Below are 19159 nucleotides of genomic sequence, written 5' to 3' on the forward strand. Positions count from 1 at the left end.
TGAATGTGTTTGGCTCCTGTTGATTTATACAAGCTGTGACTTCATGGCCTCAGCGCGCACTCCAGAGAAAGTGAGTTTGGACCAGAAACCAGGAGTTACCCACTGAAAAGGAAAACAAACAATGATGGATTCAACCTGGTTACGTGCACTTTGCTACTCAGCCATSATCACAACGTGTGCAGGACTGCACCTCTGGTCCTGGCCAGCCCCGTGTGTGGTGGTTGTGTCCCCAGTCCTGGCTGAAATGAGATGAGGGACCATGGATGTTTGGCTCTGTTAGAGTCATGACACAGTCTGGTCACAGACACCACTTTTTTTTTTTCCTTTTCTGGGTCAAAAAGAACCACCTGCAACTCTCCCCTGCTGTAAAGGTAACCAAATTGATCCTCTGTGTCTACAATTAGGGAGGACTCGCAGCCTTTCAACAGAAAGGAAAAAGGCAGGGAAGAGCCAAAGGATGGCTTTCTACGCACACTGCACTGGCAGAGACTTAAAGGACACCCACAAAGGATTCAATATTTTTTTAAATTTCATTTGACATTTAGCAATCGTAGCTTTTCGTTTGAGTAATATATGGGTTTGTCCTTTTCAGCAAAACTTCTGTGGGCATATTATTCCCTTTATAGTGTGTTTTGCTGAATTCCAGATGTTGCTGTTTATTCAAGGCAAAGTTCATCCAAAGAAGGGTCAAGAATAAAAAAAAAAAAAAAAAGAAGAAGAAGAAAAAAGAAAATAAAAGTTGCTGAAAGCAAAAAAAAAAAAAGCATATTTTTTTTTAGTCTTTGAGAACAGTTAGTTTGTCTTGGTATTACTGTTACACAGAGCTTTACACTGAGTTAAATTATGGCAATGAAGTGAATCATTTTGGCATAGTGAAAATAACGGTCAGTGCCTGCTTCGCTCATTAACCTTTTCTAATGTGAAGTTGTAGAATAATATGTGATCTGGGAGAGGAGGAACAAGTGAGTACATATTAAGATAGCCTACACAGGATAAATCAGCATCTTTCCTCATGCGTCAGTGAAAGAAGTAATCCTCTGCGTACCTCAGTCTCCTCTGGGTCTAAGTGCAGCTCTCTACAGGCAGAATGGAGCAGTCAGGGGAAATTCAGGATTAAAGGTGGTGTTATYTGGGTTATGTCTAATTGTTTCTGTCTCAGATTGGGACCCCAGCATGCTAGATGCTGTACAAACCAAAATCTCATCCACACTACTGCAGCTACAGCTCAAAACATGACACTATGCGCATTGCTTGCAGGCAGAGAAGAACATGAAACCCACAGTGGGTTTCACAGAATCACAGATCAGTAAGGTTGCAAGGGACCTCTGGAGATCATCGAGTATTTGGGAATTAAAAAACTGGAACYTGGATCTGGCTGTTTTTTAATCTCAGTATTGCTTTCTGGTCAAGAGGAACCAAGTCAGACCACAGGAGTCATGCAGCTCTCCTCCAGGTGGGGCAGGAATGGGGAGAGGTGCGAGAAGTCGGCATGGCTATACAGCCTGGAGAGCAGGATATTGCAGAGCACATCAGGTTGAAATGTCTGAGCCCAGAGTACCTGCGACTCTGACCTCTTCAGCAGTGCAAACAAGCACACCTGCACCTCTTTGGGTGCAGCAAGGTGTGCGCAAGGCGATGCATACTTTCCACTCCAGCAGGGAACAACACAACGGCTTCTATGCACGCAGGCACTGCTTCCCGATCCACGCACAGCCTCTACCTCCAGGGGAGCGATGTCTGTCCTCACTGTGGCACCAGATCCAGYGTACCGCAGGCCCTCACATGGCTACAAGAACACTCCTGCAACTGGCCCAGGCAGTGGCGGAACAGCCTTGGGATGACTCTGAATAGCACCCAAGTAATTTGGACTTCTGGATACAGTCCAGGCTTGGGAGCAGGAGTAAGAGGATGGCTTAAACCTGAATCTAGTCTCATGGCATAACCAAACTGAGCCTGTGGATTTGCCTCCAACTCTGGTGGTTCTTCCTCATGATGGAAAGGAAAATAAGCACAAATTCTTGCACGGGTAAGATGTGCACAAGAGCAGCTTAGCACCTGCTGTTGCTAGCTTGAGGTTCTGAGATATTAAGCAGCTCATTTCAACTAGCTGCACTTGCTGGAGTTGCATGTTCAAATTCACATTCAGCTTTCCACATTCCTGCCACGTGGATTAACTGRGCCTGGTTTGAGGAGCTTTCAGATGAGAAATGTCAATACATCCAACCTGTCTATCAGCCCCTGGACTTCTGGGATGAAGGACTGAGATGATGAGATGGTCCTCTCTGTGACCAAGCTGCATGATGAAGAGGTTTCCTCCAGCCACTGAGACCTGGGAACCAGCTCCTCAGGAAGYTAAGAGGCTAAAACCTCCTCCATCTCAAAGAGGCAGAAAGAAAGGTGCATGGCACCACGCATGTGTGAAGACACTTTCCACTGGGCTGGAAGAAAGCTGCAACACAGAACTAGCACAAAGCACAGAAAGTAGGCTGCTATTCCCTGACATCCCTGAGCAGCCTTTCACTTGTGGAGCCCTTGGAGCATGCTGAGAGCTTGCCAGGCTGGTTGGCTGTCAGTGAGGGGAGATCGCTCTGTGCAGATACATGGGATCCCATGGTCTGACTGCAGACCCGTGTGCTCTCAGGAGCTGTCAGTTAACATATCTGCTCTCATTCCYCAGCAGTCCTGCAACCTGGGAGTGAACACCCCCTCTCTTAGTTGAATCCAGCCTTGTGTCCTCATCTCCATGTGAGAYATCCCTAGAAGAAGGGGAGAATGTGTCAGTGCCAGGAGCGATGGCTTTGAAGCAGCAGAGCTGAAGGGCATACTGAAGGCTGTAAAATGCAACGAATGCTTGTGCCAAACCAGGAAGTTTTTTTAAGTACCTTTGTCCCTGCTTGTGAAGAGGTTTGATGTTTCCTTCCCTGGGGACATCTTCTCCCCTCTCAGGAGCTGTGGTGCTAATCGGCCATTGACCTTACGTGCCCTGTTCCCCACTGCAAGACTGTCCCTTGCTGCCAAAACAGTGGCTTGACAGATCCCCAGGGCTGCTGTTTCCCACAGGTTTAGTACCTCCTTAATTAAATACTCACTAGATATCAAATTGACTTTTTCCTATTTGCTTTGGTTGCCTTCAGAAGGACGAAGGGGAATCAACCTCCCCTACACTAGCTAGGAGGAATATTTACCTATGCACACAGCCTAATCTCACTTTTAAGCAAACAGAACAATATTTGGTTTTCACCACATCTAAACCTAMTGTTATCATTCCTGGTACTGAAGTTAATAAATACTGATGTTAGGAGTCAGCAATTTGGCTGACATAAATAGGTATACTCTGCTTCAAATCGGCAGAGTTGGTTTACCTCGGAAGAGAAGCTGTCCTGACATTTTTTCCTACTTATACAAATTTTTGTTTTGGAATTGAAGTATAATCAAGATAGAAAAGAAATGATGAATGTGAAAGTAACTGTGTAAGGTCAAACAAGAATCACCRAAAGGGATGGAGGAAAAGTTCATTTTAGAGAGGGGAATGTTGGGGCAGATTGGGTTATTTTGCCTGCCTGACTTTGCCTCCATATCTCAAGTTTCTTAAAACACAGGWTTATTCATACTTCTTTACATTATAGTCTCTATTAGGAGCACTAATGAAGATTTGCATCACCCCTTCTGTGTTTGCCATGTGGAAATAACATAGTAATAGGCAATGTCTGCTCCTGAAAGCCTACAGTTTACAGAGAGGGTAAGCAGAAAATGGGGATAATGTTGCTGTTATATCTATTTATGAGCTAGGAAGTCAAGCAGCAGGAGGTGAAGAGACATGCCAGTGGCTATGCAGGGAGTCTGTAGCAGAGGCAGCAGTTAAATACAGATCTCCTAAGACCTCCATTAGTGTCCTAATCACAAGATCACCCCTCCTCTGAGAATACTCTTGCCTACAGGCAGAAGTGAAATTTGATATATGACAACCAGCCTTGCAACAGGGCTTTACCAAAACAGGAAAACATTTTGCAAATAAATACAGTTTTTATTTGAAAATTAGTAAAAAGCACCTAATAAACCTACCACGGGTGTCTGCCTTGGCTTTGATTTGCTGGGCATGCAGGAGCCAGCCGAGCTGAAACAAGCTCCAGCTCTATTCAAAGGCTGAGGAGGTGAAATAAATAGGGTGAAATGTTCCTCCTGTAGAAAAAGTCAGAATACTGAATACAAATCAGCTCCCTCGCTGGAGCTGCCCTAGTGCTACAGCAGGGTGATAACAAGGGGATAAACTTCTTTACTTAAGCCCCTGCTAAGAGGACACATTCAGTTATTTGCCATGGAGCAGAGTGGCTGAGCAGTCTGAAGCACGGCCGTAACTTGCTCATGTTGCAGAGCTGCGTCTGCAACGTGTGACAGTCTATGGTGGAAGAGAAAGCATGGTCCACTGGCACCTTCCAGGTGTGACMGTAGTGGGTCAATCTTGCAACTGGAGCATGGACACACATGTTCTGATGACTTTCCCTCTATTGCATGCAGTACTCAACCCTAATAATGACTAATAATCATACAATCATAGAATCAGTAAGGTGGGAAGGGACCTCTGGAGATCATCTAGTCCAACCTCCCTGATAATATCTACCTCTAACTARTAACACAAGTAGCAATATCACTGATGATGTCCTGAATGCCGCTATCAGCACGTGTTGCCACAGATGTGACTAGATGCTGCAGTATATTCCTTGGGCCTGCAGCCACCTCAGTGCATAGTATGATGATCAAGCTAGTGTCCTTGCATTGCCAAATATTATCTGTGACACATGCGCAGCATGTTGTCCCCTTTCGTTTTGCATCACTGGTGGTTCAGAGTGCATGAGCGTCACCCGATGTTATACTGCTATGCCGGATGGCATCAGTAGTTGTGAGCTAACATGACCTGAACAGATTGACAAGATGTACTCCTGTTAGGAACATATGTTGTGTACATGCTTGGTGTCAAYGAGGGGGTCAGGGTTGCTGCAGCCAGCTCACCTTTGAAACTCATGTTGCCACTGCCCCTAACCGGCCGTCCTGCACAGTGACTTCTGGTGCAGCTTGTCATCAGCAGGCATTTTAATACCACAGAATGATCAATGCGATTAGTCAGAGAGGGAGTCCCTCACCCACCCTCCCACAACTGCACTTAGGATCCTCAAATTATCCAATCACACTTGTGAAAYGCAGAGACACTGAGCCACAGATTTCCCTTGGTTGAACCACAGAGGGAAACGACTTGGGGATGTTGCCCCACACCCTGTGCACTGGCTCACAGAGCTGCCCAGAATGAGCATCACAGAGAGTCACAGGCTTAACCAGAGCTGCCCTGGAGCTGGGATCTCTCTAGTGCACAGAGGCTTGATCTGAAAAATCATTTCAGTTCTCAGCTAGAACAAAACCATACTATTTGATGATTAGCAAGAAGAGATAACCACAGATTATGAGGCTGTTTGAGATCTATGTACATACACAGTTCTGACAGCAGAAATTATAAACAGATCATTTTTGTTGACCTGCGCCCTGCAATGTGTTTAAAAGTAATTCTTGCCTTTTATCAGAGGAGTCAGTGGTGGAAAACATTGCTTGCAAGGAAAAATGTTGTCTCAGTCATCTCTTGCCCAATGTTTTATTTCCTAATTCTGATTGACCAAGCTGACACTCATACTTTCCTGGCATTACCCGAGTGTGAGCCCCTCTTGTGCTGCCAYTAACTGTTTTGATGGGTCCTGACTGGTTAATCAATGCCAAAATATCCATGATTGACTGACAAAAGGAGGATGATACTCTGGCAGCACAAACCACGTGAAAGTCACATGTCAGCCTATACTCCACAACCCTTTTATTRGCAGTGGAGGAATGTGAAAAAAGAGAGACGCAGGAAGGAAAGAGGCAACAAGAGGAAAAGCAAGGAGGTCACTTTTGCCTATAGGAAGGACAATTGTTTAGGAATGCAAACAGCCAGAGTGCAGAAAAAAAGCTTTTCTCAAGTAGAGAAAAGTGTCTTCCTTATGGCAATCTGCTCTACTTTGTCCTGCTAACTTAACAGAAGTGCTGCAGACTTCCAGCACCTTTCTTATCCCACAATGTGGTTACTGGTGACAGAGCTGTTTAAACACATTGCTTGTCTTTACTATAGGACCCAACCTGCTGCTTGCTCTTCTCTTGCTGCTATGGGGGGTCGTGGCTTTGAGGAGAGATAGAGGAAGAGCAGCAAGACACAAAGCACTGGAGAGGTGACGGATCTGGCTGAACAGTTGAAGTTGTGTGACTGCCAAGGTTTGACACCGCAAGCAAGGCAAGATCTTACAGGAGAGGAAAAAAACATTTGTCAGAAATAGATCTTGGTGCTTAGGCTGATTTTTCTTTCCTTTGAGTGGTGTAGTCTTCATTTTAATAGCAGTGGTCAATGCCTCCTGTGCGGTAGCAATGGCACTGCTGCACCTCTGTTGCGCTGAGGATTTTGCTTAATTAAACAAAGCAGAGATCAGATCTCTCTTTAAACTGGGCTGGAAAAAGAGAATGGTAGTCATCTCTCAAGCAGGTCTTTTCACACACAGTCATGTTGAAATAGGGTTGCCCAGGGCCGAGGTCAAGCCATCTCCTACAAGCTTCTCCCCAGAGACAGAGCCTTTACTGGGCCTATGCCTGTGATTACACAGCCATGGCTCTTGCTGGCTAGCACTTAGTACCTGAAAAAAATGTATTATGGAATTATTACAGCAGACCATTTGCTGTTTTGGATCAGTGCCTGCTTGTTGGCAGATGTATTTGTCCTCCAGTCTTCCCCCAGTACTGTCGCTGCCAGGGCCATAACTGGGCTTTCATTGCTGCAGTTTGCAAAAGTGATTAAAGCTGCAGCGGATACAGAGCTCACACTAAGACAGGCTGTTTCTCCTACCTTTATACTTACACTGGTTCTTATCTGCAAGCTATTTTGTTGGAAGTTTGCATTTGTTGGAGGTATTCGTAACAGGAGAGTGAGGACTCTTGTTTAATTGTGTCCTGCGTACCTGCTGCTGCTCATACCCACTGATCCTGGGATGTGTTGGGACCAGCTTAAAATTCYTGATAGTTGCAATTCAAGTCCATTTTTCTCATTTTCAAAGCATTTCATTTTCTGTTCTTACCCCCAGACTGCAAGATGATCTGAATTAGGTCYTTCTCAACTCCTCTCTACAAGCATTTCCCCTCTGTGAGATATAACTAAATTGTCACTAGTKTGTCCCCAGGTCTTGAGTGAGGGCTATCACTACTGCTTGATGCACAGTTGTTTGCAAGCACCTTGCTCCTCTCTTMAGCCAAGTGAGTGTTAAACTGTTGTGCAGTGCAGCATCTTCAAAGAGGCGAGACTTGGGCTCCCTGACCTACATTGTTAAATAGCCTGAYAGAGAAGGATCCAGGACCTCTACCTATAGGTTTCAGCTTCAGAGAAGAAAGGGAGTTTGGCATACAGAGATCCCACTCTTCTGGAGATCTACTGGTATGCAGGACAGAAAGGGATRTTGAGGCAAGAGTCCTACAGGCTTTTCTCACAGTGATCTGGAGTTTAGCACATTAAGAGAAAAATCAAGATAGGGAATCCCAGGGGGAACTTGAGGCATCTCTACCAGCTCCATGAGAGGTATCTGACTGCCTTTGAGAAACAAAGCATAGGTCCCCCAACTTTTCTTGCATTTGCTGCTCCGAGTCTGAACCCCATCCTCTTCTCTTGCCTTTATATAGCTGAAGTGCTGCCCTGAAGCTGAGCAGACACCTGAAACCAGGAGCTGCACAACAGCATGCAAAGATCACACCCGTTCTAATAAATAAAATACTCACGGACTGTGCTGTGATYCTGAGGCCAGATGATCTGGAATGGCTCACAGCTACTTCTGTCCTAAAAACGGGGTAGCCACAGAGAACTTGCCCATTGGGAATAGTCCTTTCTTTGCCCAGGCTAATCCCAGAGCCCTGTCTGGCAGGTACTAGTCTAAGATCTAAGGCCAAAAAACATGCCAGAAACTCTGCTAGCATGTTATGAATACAGTTGTGTTTAATTTGCTAACAGAGACATGGCCTAAATTGTCCAGCTACAGTAACCTATGCATGGAAATGGAGTTTAATTCTCTCTGTAAGACAGAGTTAAAAATATTTGCCTCGTCCTGGGAGTATTGCAAATCCTAAGAAGTCCCCACCAGGCTCCAGGAGCAGCAAAAGAGCTGTTGGAGGTGGAAGGAAGAGAGCTTGCTGCATCCCCTTCCAGCTTGGTGCTGATGTTGTGGGCCCCTGCATCCCACCCGGCTGTGTGTATCCTGCTCCCAGATATTTCATGGCTTCTTGAGCTCAGACCCAAGCAGTCACATTTTTACAGCGACATTTTCTGCCTCACTAGCTCTAACAGGCAGGAAACATCTGTTTTGCAGCTTGACCCATCCAATGTGCTGTGGCAAAAACAGGGGGTAAACATGGTTAGTGCATAGTAGAGCAGTGTCTAGTAGCAAAAAATCATCCTCCTGTGGGAAAGAAAACCGATTCTTATCCTTGCTTCCCCAAATCCCCTCTGTTTCCCGGCTAAGCCCTGACAATTTCAAACATCCCAGGCATGCAAGGAAATGCAGCTGACGTCAGGCAGCTGGGGCCGGGGAGGGAGAGGACGAAGGCTCAGGAAGCATATGCCCCTGACGATGAAACAGATACTGTGCATAGAGTATATTCTGGGTCATAAAAGGGCTTCCCCGGCTCACTGGCTATCTGAGACTATTTTCTATTTAAAGCCCCCAGCTGGAGTTTGAGGAAGGGATGGCGGAGCGCAGAGTGAATCATCTATCCTGTCTGAGCACATCTCAAGATGGGAGGTTTCCTGCATTTGGGGAGAAAACAAGATGCTTGTGCCAGCAGGGGACCAAATACAACCCAAAGGAGACCTTGACGAGGTAGCCTGCAAACCCAGAAGCAGCCTTCATCTGCCATTAATCCATTAATTCCTTATGCTTRGGAAGGCAGGGGAGGCCCCGATGCCCAGCTCTGCCGCTCACCATGGCAGGCTGCTGTCCACGCAGCCCATTCCAGCACCGTGCTGGTTCACAACCGTCGTAAATTTTGCTACATAAATGTTTTRCTACCTGCTCAGCTCATAACAGCTACTCATAACTCATAACAGCAGTTATGAAGCTGCTACTTCAAATTCTTCATCAGTGGGGAAGAAGCTTCAAGTTACAAAAGACTGTCATTTGTGAGTCATGTCCGTACTTAGCATGCAAGGAAGACTGCAGCTGCAGRAACACTTAAAGTACTGTCTGCAACGAGTGAAGGTGTGAAAACAATAAAGTACAGGGCAGCACTTTCTGCCTAAACCTTGGTATCAACAACACTCACATTTTTCAGTTGTTTTTGAGGCTAAACTTCATGTCATTTTGGACCTTTAGAATGGCATAAAGGATAAGACGTTCAACTGTTTTGTTGGTCTAATTTGTGTCTCACTGGATTATTGAACATTTCGGTGGAACCAACTCTGAAAGCACACAGCAGCAGTATGACAGTCAGGTGCTACCTCTTTGTATGTCTACCAAAACCACTGAAGGCAGACACACAAAATACTGATCTGGTATAAATTCACTGATTCAACCATGTTTGTGTTGTTTTGATAAGTTAACTTTTTATGATAAGTTGACTTTTTATTTGTGCCCCTCCTATGTTAGATGGAAGAGATGTATTAAGTCACCAAGTCTACCTAGGAGAGCCTATTCTAGCACAAGTTTTTGAGAATGCTGTATCTTTCCTAAGGAATGACACTTACAATCATTTTCCATACCACATTATCTTACTATCAAAAACATTTCCATTTATTTTGACTAAATTTTTCATTTTCTCTATTAAGCATTTTAATTTATCTGTTCACATTGATAACAATTGCTTCTACAGGTCCTCCTCTTTTCTTCATTAGATTAGAGAATTCTACATAAAATATTTGATAAACAAATAAAAGTAAATCTCTTTCTCTACAAGTACAGCATGCAGAGTAACAGAGACACTGACAGTGTCTTCACAGAAGAAATTTGTAAATGTTTGACGGGAGAGGTGGAACTTGTCTGACCAATTCCAGATGTGCACAGTGTAAATTTCTGCATATGAGCTAAGTGTCTAGACTATTTTTATAGTCAGTGGAGAAATATAGGCACTTAAGGATGCATTTCTCCTTATCCTAAAGTCTACAATGACTCAGAGAGCACCTGGAAAGGGCCTATTTCTTTCCACTGGTTTAAAGGGAACCTAAAGGGACTATCTCAGATGTAGATGTCTAGGCGATGTCTATATTAGAAAACTAAAAGCACCTGCGATCATTCTCTGGCACCGAGGCAGGGGGCCAAACAACAGCAGTAAATGCTCTTGTCCTGCAAATTAATAAGGTTGTCTCCAAACTGAGTGCTACCACCCTGAAGGGAGCCCATCAGATATTTCGGAGAGCATTAGGGGACCCATGCCAAAGCAAGGCTGGGGACTGTTATAGCCATTGGGATGGTCTAACACTCACAGACAGCCAAATCCCGAGCCAGGCCTGAGTACTGCCACTGCTGAATTTACTGGTGTTGACGCAGACCTGGACTGCACTGGCTCTGTTGGCTTAGTATCCCTTAGCTACTAAAGGAATCCAGAGCAACGGGCCCAGGAATAGATATTTATGTTGTAGACACTCAAAGTTAAGAGAAATGAATCCTACCAAACGTTGCGGAGGTTTCCATATYCTCTTCTGCTGCCTTCACTATCTGTAAATATTGTGAATGACCTGGTCCCGGCTTGGGGGCTTCTAGTGTTTCTTCTGCAAGGACTGTGGTTACCCATTGACACTTGGCCACTCTGACCTTTCTCCTTAGCCTTCCTGAAGCACAGCGGTGTTTTGGCAGTGCCTCCAGGTCATGGGCCATACTAGTAGAGGCTGGCTCATTTGCCTCTGTAGAGATTTCTTCAAATTGATTTTCCTCCAGTAGATATGTGTGTGTTGATAGAATGATTAAGCTTTTCATTGACTGTTTGGTGGTTATTAAAATCAATGGAGATAGGATTGCAAGCTGAAGCAATGCCTCTGATAAACCCCAAAGGGCTTCCTGAATGAAGTTTTGCTCTTTGATGATGACACATGGCTCTTTACATCTAGAGTAAGGCTGGTGGCCCACCAAAGCAGCAGCATGCTTTCATGAAACCTCAGTCAGGCTGGAATATTATCTGTCAAAATAATGGAGAAATTCAATGTTTTTCTGACCTAGATTCGCTTGGTGGAAATGCACCACATTACATTTACTTTCTAGTCAGTAAAAATTGCTTATTTGTAAACTGCTTGGTCATTTTGAGGCAAAATTTCTGATTTTCCCTCTCTCAGTGACTTTCTTTTGTGCTTGCAACACATGAAGGTCACCAAGAGCTATTGGTGTGGWTAGGTAACATGAATGCTATTACAGTCAGATTGTGATCATCGTTCTAGCAGTGCAAGTATAGCATGGCCGTGATCAGAGTCTGTCTGCTAGATTAGTAACATGTCAAATGATTTCATACAGCTTGGAGACTTGGTTCTTCTCATTTTTGGCATTACCTCAGCAGTTGCAAAGGTACAAATGAGAGGCAAATTGGAAACTGAGGACAGGCAGAAACAAAGATAAAACTAAAAAACAAGGAATGAGTGCTTCAGTTCAACTGAAGATTAAAGAAAAGGGATGTGAGAATCTATGAGGAATCTAAAAACTCAGACGTTGCATTCCAGCTGCTTTCTTCTAGCTTTGAATTCTTGCTCTCTTGTAACACATTGCTGAATATTTTTATCTATATGTCTTTTTTTTCCATGTAAAAAGATCAGTTTTCAATTAAGGAAGACTAYTTTGTAGTGAGTGGCCAGATTTTTGTAGTGAGCGGTCAAGGCTTTAAAATAGAAGAAAAAAATATTGATAGGAAGAGTGCTAATATATATCATGGGACAAATTCCTGAACAGAAAGAGTTCTGGGAAATTGGTCTCCAGATCAATTTTTACACAAATAAGAGATGCCATGAAAAATGATAATCCCTATTAATTATTTTTTTCAGTGTTAGAGAACAAATGAAAGCTGAAGGGATTTGTAATGTGACTCAGTCTTTTTGCCTCTAGGTCTCTGCTTTGGAGCTGGCGTGGGTCGGTAGTGAGTGAAAGTCATTATTCTCTGACAGCTGTTTGGAGACCCCTGGGAAACGGGCTTGTGTTATTCTCTACCAGTGGTAGAGTGACTGATGCAACATCAAGTAATCTATCCTCCCTACAGGGGGTAAATGGTATTTTCTGTGTGACAGCAAACAGAGAGACTGTAACTGAAATGGGCATAAAGCAAAATTATCCTCCTGTCATTGTGGTATCACCAGCATCAGTCATTTTATTCTTTCCAGTCCCCAGAGGGCTAATGCTTCATGAACCACACTTTAGTGGGGTCCAGCATCCTAACTGGAGGTATCAGCGAGATGCCTCAGTGGGCTCAGGTCACTCTCCTTTCCTGGCGAGAAGCAGGCTTCTCCAGAGGTCAGTGCATCTGGCTAAAACCTGTGTTTTTGAAGGAAATGAACTGCCTTCTGGCAGAGCCTGTATCAGTTACGAAGGCAGCTGAGGGTCACTGAGCTCCACCAGGAGGACTCCCTGGCTCCAGGCACAGAGCTGGGCAGGTTCCCCAGCAACACCAGATCACCACCAGCAGGGAAATAACATGAAATTCCAGGGGAGATGTCGAAGCTTGGAGCCCTAATTCCTCACGTGGTCAGAGTAAAATGAGACAGTTGCTTCCATGAAGTGATTCAGCACTTTCAAAATGGTGGTTCGACAGGAGAGTAAATCTGCAGTTCGGGAGTGTTCCTGCTGGACCAAAAATGCAATGGTGGCAGGTACAAAGCGCCAATAACGCCCAAATGCATTCTACCAGCTTTCTCTTGTCTAAATCTTGTTGAAATTTTACTTTAGTGGCAGTTTAAAGCTGCCTTGTGCATGCTGGTTAGCCTGAGAAAGGTGCAGTCATGTGCCTCTAGCTGCACGGGAGCCTGGTCCAGCTGCACGCAGAACCAGTGCTACTAGCCAAGAAACCAAGCTGAACTTGGGCACCTCACCGCTTCCTACACTGGGAACTCCCAGCTGCTGTCTGGAGCTGATGATCTTTGTCCACCGATTGTTTCGGCCATGCAGAGAGCAGTGCCACCTGCCTTGGCCAGCCACTGAAATGCCTGACGTACGTGATGTGGATTCGCCTTTCCGYGTGCCTCTCCCACAGACGTTTCACAGTGGATTGCTCTACTTAGGCCCAGCTTTCCCAGCACCACTTTCACAGAGTGCAGAGCATGGACTCGTGACTCAAAGGGAAGCAGAAGCAAATATGTGAGTCAGGCAGGGAGCAGGAGGAAGCTGGTCAACTAGTTAAATATTGTTTTATGCCTACAATGTATATATAGAAACAAACAGAAAGTAGAAGTGTTTGAGAGCACGTACGTTATGAAGTGCTCTCTGATCTCATGACAGTTGTCAGAGAGATTGGTCTCCCTTTCCCTCCCAAATGCTTCCTTTCATACAAGCACTGAGCATTGGATGATGCAGTCAGACTTGTATGTCTACCTTTAAGGTGTCTGATAGTGGGAGATCTACATCTTAACACATACATTTTTAGAGAGAGTTGATGATGTGGAGCAATACTGAGAAAAAGCAGGAAAAGAGATTGAAGACCTGGAAAAATACAGTAAGAGAGTTAAAGTGATCACTGTGATTTATAAAGGAAAAGAAGATTGAATGGCAGTTCAGTTACAGTCAATAAAAAGGTTAAAATGTTAAAGAGCTTTTTAAATCTAATGGAGAAGGACATGACAAGAACCAGTGACTGGAAACTGAAGCCAGACAAATTCAAGTACAGCATCATAAAATGTAACTCCCATAGAGCAGTGTGGCACCAAGGGAAAATGAAGTTTAATGCTGAGCTTGACTCAAAGCAAATCACTATTTAGAGGCRACAGCCACTGCAATCCATTGCAACAAACATTTAAGCATTATGAATGTCTGGATGTCATGGTCAGACTCAAATGAGACTTGAACTGGCCAGTGCATATTCTGAACATCCACAGTCCAAGCTAGGGGGTTAATTCAATTGCATATATAGGTGTCTGATGCAATTTGAAGAGTTCTGGGGAATAGGAAATTGGTTGGCTAGTTGTGTCATAAGACCTTCAGAAAGCCCTTTTGGAGTCAGGTAGAACCTAGGAGGGATACACCAATGAATYTGCAAGGGTGCTAGACTACCCTGAGTAAGTGGCTGAATCAAGTTCAAGTTGTCTAGAGTCCTTTTACAGGCAGAAAAAAAAATCCCAAGGCAATATGTCTCATCCAGAAGCACRATTCTGTAATAAATCTGATGAACTGTAACATGAAGACATATATTTTTCTCTTTACACCATACAGAGAGAACACAGAAATTGGCTCAGATGTTGCTAGCTACATTGTAGAGATCTAATGCTGAGTGAGATGAAGCCAACACTCAAAGTCTCAATGAAATGCTCCTCTACCATAACATTGTAGATGATTCTTGGAGATTAAATTGCAAGATCTTCATTTTTAATCCCCAATCTGGAATACAATAAATTGTCAAAGGCCAGAAATTTCTTGTTTTCCCTAGACCAAACTAAACAGATAAACTAGACTAAAGAAGGGCTGTCATTCCAACACTATCAGTGGAAAGCAACCAATACTCAAATGAAAAATGTCGATTCATCTCTTAGAAACATCGTGGGCCAACTTGTGAGGTGCTACAGATAGAGTCTGAGAAATGCATARTCACTGATAGCAGTGACAAGCAGACTTGTTATTGCCTAGAAATTTATTAGCTTGTCTATAGACTGCTAGCAGTTATCTAAGAATCGCATGCCAACATACATGTCSTTGTGCAATGTCCAAGCAGTAAGACCCTGGAAGTTGCTAAGCAATTACCTAGTGAAGCAATTTTAAATAAACAAACACAATGACCTAAACTAAGGGAAAGATCAGAAGTTCATTTGTTCTACTGACCTTTGACGCCGGGTTGCTGCGGTAGCTATGACAGCAGAGCTCTTCTCTAGGCTGCTGCCTGCTTTATCCCTCCAGCTRTAACAGATGATCATCTGCTTTAGTTACTACACCTTCTGCCACTCCTGCACAAGATTAATTTCATACTCTGGGGCTGAATCATGAAGGAAAGTGCCATGAAATGGCAGTGAAGACAAATGTCATGACTGAGGCCTGGCTGTTACAGGAGTGGGAAGCAAAAGCCAACCAATGCCTGGAAAAGCAGCAGTACTTTGCCCCGTGCATGCTAAGTGCTTTGGGAAAGGCATGCAGCACCACACCCTTCAACCACRGCCCCTGCAAAACTTGTAGTAGTAAGAGAGCTGAGGCACAGAGAGGTCAAGATTGTTTTTAGAAATCTAAAATAAATGGCCTTTTTCCCTCAGTTACAGAGAAAACACTGTTTGTTGGGGTCAGTTTCTGCCAGGAAACGCTCAATGTGTTTCAAGGTGTGTTTACCTACTCTACATGTCTGTCAAACATTGGAGAGTAGATGTACTCAAAGAAAAGGTCATATCTGAATGAATCACAAGCAGATCTTTTAGGATGAGCAGACTCATGAGTTATTTAACTCATGTCAAATCACTRAAATAGATTGTCTCTCTCTCTGGCAAGGGCTACCATCAGGATGAGTACCTGAGAACAACCAAAACTTACAACATAAGCCACGATTTGGTTATACAGAGGGCCTTTTTCGGCTTTTCTAGCAGCACAAAGACATGCCAAGGACTGTATCGCACAGCACCCAGCAGTGTCATGACGTGAACCTTTGCCCGGGTGAGGTCTCAAAGAGGTGGACATGAACCACTCGCTTCCAGTGACAGCTGGCTCCAGGAACAGCAAATGTGCTCTAGCACTGCTCTGCTTGCTCTTTAGATGTAACTGCAAYGTCTTACCAGCATGAGTGAGATTCACAAGAGCTTGTCAGCCAAAGCTCTAAGGAAATGTTTGTGGTTTTGAGGTGTCAGCAGGGCAGGTTGTTGTGTTAACAGGTGTTACCTGTAACTCCCTTCTCCTTCACAGGCTTCCCCTAAGCTGATTATCTATTTAAAACAATCTTGTCTACACCAAGGTTTTATTACTTCATTGTATTTCCTAGCATGGAAATAGAAATGTCCCCCGGCCAGCAAAAGGCACTGTCCTGGCCTTAATTTTGGWCCTCACACAGAGACTGGAGGGAGGAGTGACTGAGAGAGGCAGGGGAAAGGCTGTGGTTAGAGCCCACTGCATTGCTGTCCTCCTCTGCTTCCCCTGCTGCCTAACGGGTTTTGCCTGAAGTGTGGAGCGTGCATTGGATCCTTCTCCTCACCCACAACACTCACTTTGTGCTTATCCCTTGGTGTTCTGGGCATTCCCCTGGGGAGCTACAGTGTGGACTTTTGCCCCTTGGGGCACAAAGCCTCAGTCTCCAAGGTTGTGTTGTGATCTGGTTTCAAGATGAGCACCGCCAACTCAGCACAGAGATAACAGTACTGCAATTGCATTTGGCTGCTGAGCAGTCAGGGTGCTTTGAGCATGCTCGTGGGATGCAGGAATTAAGGAGCTCCCAAAACTTGACCAAGCTAAGGCATGAATTATACATCCATCTGTTCAACTCTGTCTGTCAAGATCAGAGCACTTCTTAGGTCCATTTCAGATACCACTGAAATTCAGAAGTTAAAACATGAGGCACCAATGGAGTTTAGACATCTCCAAGATGAGGCAGGAGTTGCAGATTGGAGGTCTGAGTAGGTGAATTCTCCCCATTATGGGAACCTAGGTGCCATCTGCTTTTGTTATGGTCGACATATTGCAGACTGTCCCTTGGCGAAGCACTGGAGTCCTCATGGGACCCCTACAGCTGAGTTTCCATTCTTTGCCCTGTGAGGAGAGGAAGGTTACTGGCTGGATCTCACCTAGCTATGGTGGGGTTGCCTGGCATGGGAACATACCCAAGCGCTGGAGAGGAAAGGCATCTTTACTGACTGTCACCCAAACTTTCAAAGCAGCAGAGCCAGGGGAGTCATGTGAAACCTAAGCGCTGAATTAACATTTAAAGGGCTTCAGCACTTAAATTACTGAYAGTCACTGTTAAAAGAAGGAAAATAAATTTTCCTCCTGATAGCTACCTGATGTGTTCCACCAAAAATGTGGGGTTTTGTAGGCTATATAAGAAGGTAACAATTTAGGAGGAAAACATCCATGAACAGCCTAAGCCAGCAGAATGAAATGGCAATTATATAGTCAGACAGCATGGAGCCCGTTCTTYTAATGCAATTAATTCTATCATGGCTTAATAAATTCATTATACTGGCGTAGACAAGACTGAAGTTTAACTAGCACAATGATGAGGGTTTTCTGTGCTTAACATATTAGCATTTAGACTCTTAAAGGGAATTTTTGCCTACTCTGAGGACTTGGTTGATGAATAGTTGAAAAAAAAAGCAGCTTTTTTTTTTTTTTTTTTTTTTTTTTTTTTTTCCTTTGCATATACCTCGCAAAATTGGGCTGCTATTTAAAAAACAAACAAAATGACTTGGACCTTCAGATCTTCTAATCCTCTGAAAATAGAAGGTAAATCTACCACTTTGTTGTGTCTTTTTGTTCAGAGAAAGGGTTTTTGCAACTGTTCAGCACATTTGAAAAGAATAGGAAAGATATCTTTTTCCCTTGCAGAAATACACTCCCTGTTTTCCAGCACAGGATGACATTTCAGAGGCTTCAGAGGAYACATCAGGCATTTTGAGTGGGAATCACCCAAATCATGTAAACTTAAACAGTATAAGCTACAGTCCCTGTCAAAAGGGACAGGCACACTCTACCTTCCTTTCTCTGGCTCTGGCCACTCATTCCCACCAGCCTGTTTGTGACATTTTAGAGCTCATGCATTTGCACCACTAGAAAACAGATGTGGTTGAAAACTATCCCAGAAAAAAAATATGTTGTTTGCTGGTGGATCTATTTCCTGAGTGGACTTACTGCACATCTGTATACTCTTATGTTCACCTTGCATGAATCCAGCACCATCCAGCAGGTGCTGGTGGCATGGGTTTCTCTTCATCAGTCAGTGCTAGGACATGCAGTAAATAATTCTTCCTTTCATTTTGGAGCAAAAAGGGAGTACCATGACAGAGAGGTTGAATGACATCCCAAAAACTAAGAACTAGTTTGTTTTTCCCAGTCTAGAGATAGATAGGAACATATGAGAGCACGACTCTCTCTTAATGGACATGCAAAGACTTTCCAGAAGTGAACTGTTAAGAACCTTCCTTCTCCATAAAGTCTCAGTTCAACACAGCATTTGCAAAAAGGATAAAAACTTCCTGAAATCATGGCTTCCCATGGCTCAGCCACAATCTCAGATGTTTCAGTGTGCTTTTTAATTTGTTAAATGTGAACAACTAAGGAGAAGTGAAGGATCCGTCAGCAGCAACAGCTAATTGATTCACATGGTGACCAGATCCATGAGTTACGTGCCAATAGTATTTATGTAGGCTTACAGAGCCAGTGAGCTTACAGGCAGTGTCCTCCTTGATGATGGTGACAACTTTGACAGTGTCATCCCTGGGTCACTTGGTTCTTCACGAACTGATCCTGATGACAGCTGCAGCCATGCTTTGGCAGCAGAGGATCTGGAGGTTGGAAACTCATCAGCTGTYGGGTCAGTGGAGATGAATGTGTGCTTCAGCAGCATCATAAAAAGCAGGCATCATACTAGGACATGGAAACAGCAATGTGTAAGACAGCTGAGGAAAACCTTCCAAATCTACATGTCATGGGCCAGGACTTAGTTTAGTGTTAGTCACTGCACTTGAAGAAAAATGTAGAGCAACTGGCGGGCCTTCAGAGAGCAGCAACAAGAATGATCTAAGTTCCAGAAAACATGGTTTATGGAAAAAGGTGGAAGGATTCAAGGTACATCAGTGTATGGGACAGATGACTCCAAGGGAAAGGTGACTATTTCAAACATGGAAAAAGTGGCTGCAGAAAGGAAGKGAATAATCAGTCCTTGTGCCTTGAAAGACAACAAAGTTATGGATCTGAACTACAGGAAAAGGATCTCAGTCAGATATATAAACTTTGCAGACCAAATTAAAATAAAGACTGAG

This window comes from Rhea americana, unplaced genomic scaffold (genome assembly GCF_003343005.1).
Source record: "Rhea americana isolate MKP2758 unplaced genomic scaffold, rheAme1 scaffold_513, whole genome shotgun sequence".
NCBI lineage: Eukaryota > Metazoa > Chordata > Aves > Rheiformes > Rheidae > Rhea > Rhea americana.